General features: G+C 42.4%; 1 pseudogene; it reads left to right on the top strand.

Annotated features, from left to right (window-relative positions):
• The first annotated feature begins 2,979 nt into the window (after positions 1–2,979).
• Positions 2,980–3,438, top strand: LOC101522331 (large ribosomal subunit protein eL29-like; annotated as a pseudogene).
• Positions 3,439–4,451: the final 1,013 nt, after the last annotated feature.

Genomic DNA, 4,451 nt, shown 5'->3' with positions numbered 1-4,451 from the left:
TTACTACCTTCAAAATTTGGTTCTATGTGGCAATATTAATAAGTTAGATAAGCTATACACAAAGGACGTTGATGTGTGAGGTACATTGAATAGGCAAATTCATGGTTACAAAGTTGAATGACAGTTGCCATGACAGGAGGGTATAAGAATAGGGTATTATCGCTTAATCTGTTTAGGATTTCAATTTGAGATGATGAGAGGGTTGCTTGGTTAATGACTAGAGATCCAAGCAAGCCTTCTGGATTTCTTTGTGTAAAGCCAAAAAGGAGAGAAGAGAAGAGAAGAGAAGAGAAGAGAAGAGAAGAGAAGAGAAGAGAAGAGAAGAGAAGAGAAGAGAAGAGAAGAGAGAAGAGAAGAGAAGAGAAGAGAAGAGAAGAGAAGAGAAGAGAAGAGAGAGAAAGGAAGAAAGGAAGGAAGGAGGGAGGGAGGGAGGAAGAAGAGAGAAAGAGAGAGAGAAAGAGAGAGAAAAGAAAAGAAAAGACCTTCTATCCCCAAGTGGGTTCACTTTCCCAAATGCTTATAGTAACTCTAAGTCAGGAGCCAGGAATTCCAGCTTGGTCCCTGTGTGGATATAGACACCCAAGTACTTAGTCATCTGCTACTTTACAAGATGTACATTGCCGGAAAGTCTGAATCAGTCACTGCCACATGGGATACGAATGTCCCAAGTGATGTTCTAACTGCTGCATCAAATATCCATTTCCCTCCAGGATTGTGACAGAACCTCTTACATGTTTTTCTTTGGTTTTGTCATGATTTAAAAAATGATTTCATTTCCTAATAAAGGAACTTTAATTTGTACACATTGCAAAAATAATCATAATCAGGGGGTTTTTTATTTTATTTTTATTTTTTATTATTACAAAGTCAGATATACAGCGAGGAGGAGAGACAGAGAGGAAGATCTTCCATCCGATGATTCATTCCCCAAGTGACTGCAATGGCCAGTGCTGTGCCCATCCGAAGCCGGAAGCCAGGAACTTCTTTCCAGGTCTCCCATGCAGGTGCAGAGTCCGAATGCATTGGGCCGTCCTCAACTGCTTTCCCAGGCCACAAGCAGGGAGCTGGATGGGAAGTGGAGCTGCTGGGATTAGAACCGCTTGTGAGGGGAGTGGTTACATAACAATGCAATACCACCCCTTTTCAGATGATAGGTGAGAGTCCCTAAGTGGTGGAGGGGAGTGGCTTCCAAGCTCATGACCCTGAACTAGCTGACTACCTCATTACATTTCTACTGCATGGTGTTAATTTTTAATTTTTTAAGTTAACTTTTAAAAATTGATGTATTTATTTGAAAGGCATGGTTACAGAGGAGGAGGAGACAGAGGAAACTGAGATCTCAGCTCTGTAGGTCGCTCCCCAAGTAAGTGCGACAGCTAAGGTTGGGCCAGTCTGAAGTTAGAAGCCTGGAACTCTGTCTGTGCCTCTCACATTGGTGGCAGCAAAGTACTCAGGCAACCTTTTCTGGCTTTCCAGGTGCATTGGCAGGGATTTGGATTGGAAGTGGAGCAACCCGGACTTACACTGGCACCGATAGGGGAGTCTTGGTGTCCACTACTCTTCAGTGCGAGCCCCATGATGTTAACCTTTATAAATCCTCTCTTAGTCATAGACTAAACAGCTCAAGAAGCAAGTCAATAGCATAAAATTTCTGGAATAAAAGGGAGTTCAATGGTTTTGTCTGGCAGACCATATATGTAGGACGCTTGTCAAAATTTATGCAACTATTGGTGATAGAACAAGGACAGAAATGCAATTTTTTTGACATCCAGTTCAATGCTCTTCTCTCTACACCATAAAATACCCAAAATCGTGAATGGACAACTAAAATTTTTAGTCAGGTCTACTTGATGTAGAGGGTGGTAGTTTTGTTTCACATGAATTCTTGAGGCTTCTTGAACATATTATATGCCTCACTCTTGTTCATTTTACTGTTAACTCTAACACTTTCCTACTAGCAGTTTTTATAGTGACCAGAATGCTGTCTGGTTTATTGCTATAGTTGTAGGCCAGAGGAAACATGGTGTGTGGCTTCTAAGCAAACACTAGTTGCATTTTAAGTTCAGTGAACTGGGAAAAGTCAAGTTAATTGAGTACAAACATATTTATGAGAACTCTCAATGAGCCATGCGTTCTTTTGGAATGGATTTGCAAGGTGGCCAAAAGCTCTCACATAATCATTGCACCTGTGAATCCACGGACCTTCATTGTAAGTAGGCTTATGGGTCTTGTTTGTTGGGGATACTATTTTTCCATTCAGCGGTACTTTCTAAATATCCTTTTTGGCATCCTGTGTACAAAGATAAATGTGGATAAACAAGGTGCCTCTACCTGGTGATGCATTTGACATTTACATTAGCCTGTTGGGTTTTATCTCCTCAAAACTTAAAGACTCAAAATAATGAAAATTTACAATCCTCAGAAGCCTTTGGGTCAGCAGAGTGGTTTTGCTGATCTGTGCTAGGCGTGACTGTCTCAAGCCACAACTGTCAGCTATCAGGTCAGCTGAAGCCTGGGTGGGCAGGGAGAGCCTCACTCCTGTGTTTGCCAGTTGGTTGGCTGTCAGCTGCAGCTGTGGCTGATTGCTATGTCCCACACCTAGCAGAGTCCCAGGTTTACATGGCAGCAGCAGCAGGGATATAAGAGAGAGGTGAGCAGGGATAATATTACTCCTGGCACATGCCCTTGGCTGGTGTGTGTCATAGAGCACCCAGAATAAAGGAAAAAGGAAGCAAGCCTTACATTTTAATGAGACAGTTATAGTCAGATAGTAAGAGGCATGGATGTCAGGAGGGGTGTAAGTGGGGACATTCTTTCAGTTCCTCTACCACAGACCTCCAGAAGCTATTAGTATTTGTCTCTTGCTACAACAAGTTACAATCAATCACCACAGCTTCAAGAACATTTTAAAAATGAAAAAAAAAACCCTTCTTTTTCCAGTCCCCAAGGGCTTTGGCAGCCATGGATTACAGTGTAGAAATGGCCAAGTCCAATAAACCTACCACACACAACCAGTCCCGAAATGACACAGAAATGGCATTGAGAAACCCTGGTCACAACAACATGAATCTCAAAGGAGTAGACCCCAAGTTCTTGAGGAACATGCACTTTGCCAAGACACACCACAAGAAGGACCTGAAGAAGATGCAAGCCAACGATACCACGGCCATGAGTGCATGAGCCAAGGCCATGAAGTCCATGATGAAACCCAAGGAAGTGAAGCCCACCATCCCCAAAGGGATTGACTTGCCTACGTTGCCTACCCTAAGCTCGGAAAGCGTGCTCATGCCCGTATGGCTGGCTTGGGGAAAGGCCAAGGCTCAAGTCAAGTGCAAAGCCAAGGTCCAGACCAAGCCTAAAGCCCCAGCCCAGGCTGCACCTGCAGCACCAGCTCAGCTACCTCCCAAAGGTGCCCAGCCCCCCATGAAGGCTCAGTAGTGACAGCCTCTATAAGCCACTGAAGGGGCAGGACTGGTGTGACCCTTGGGATGCTTTCCTCCTGTGCCATTTATACATATAAACCTGAGACAGGGGAAAAAATGAAGAACCCTTCATGTATCCATTATCCTTCAAAAAAGATTAAGATTTTATTTCACTGTCATTATTTTCCAGGTGCTCTTGGACCCTATACAAAATGCATTTTAGGTTGGATTACAGCATAGAGATTTAGTTGTCAATCATTTCCCAATACCTGGACCTGTTTTTCTATCTATGGAACTCAGAACAGGCCAATCCTCTGATTGTAGACGAAACAGCGGGTGAGTCAGAAAAGAGAGTTCTCTCACAAAATACAGTTCATTGTACTGTCACCAAAGCTGGTTCTTTCTCATGTGAGAGACTAGCTCATTCTTTGTGTTGTTTGGTCTGCTTGTACTTAGTTCTTTTTTGTTTTGATATCTCTTTGACAACATATAGATACATTACTGAGTATATATAAAATTTGAAAAGATAAAATAAATTGCAAAAACATTGTGGCACAAGGGTTTAAGCCACCACTTGGGACGCCTACATCTCATGTCCGAGTGCCTGATCTGAGTTATAGCATCTCTTCTTCTCATCCAGCTCCCTATTAGTGCATCTCAAAGAAGTAGATTATGGCTCAAATGTTTAGTCCACTGCCACCTCAGTGAGAGACCAAGATAGAGTTCGTGTCCCACAGCTTTGGCCTGGCTCCCTACTATGGGCATTTGGAAAATAAACCTGCAAGGGAAGAGTTTTCTCTTTTTTTCTCTTTACCACTTTCTGCCAGTCTGCCTTTCAAGTAATGAAAACAATAAATAAACTGTAAAAAATAAAATCTGAAATAATCTTTTCAAAATTAGCTGCATGCCATATTTGCAGTACACAATGGTGGTACACATATTTGTGGTGCAGATTTACCAGTTGATTTACGTTAACTAGTCGTAATTGAAATAAATGCTAGGGATAAAGATGCATGGACACGTCCCATC

Source organism: Ochotona princeps, chromosome 11 (genome assembly GCF_030435755.1).
Source record: "Ochotona princeps isolate mOchPri1 chromosome 11, mOchPri1.hap1, whole genome shotgun sequence".
Taxonomy (NCBI): Eukaryota; Metazoa; Chordata; class Mammalia; order Lagomorpha; family Ochotonidae; genus Ochotona; species Ochotona princeps.
This window is presented reverse-complemented; position numbering and strand designations above follow the sequence as displayed.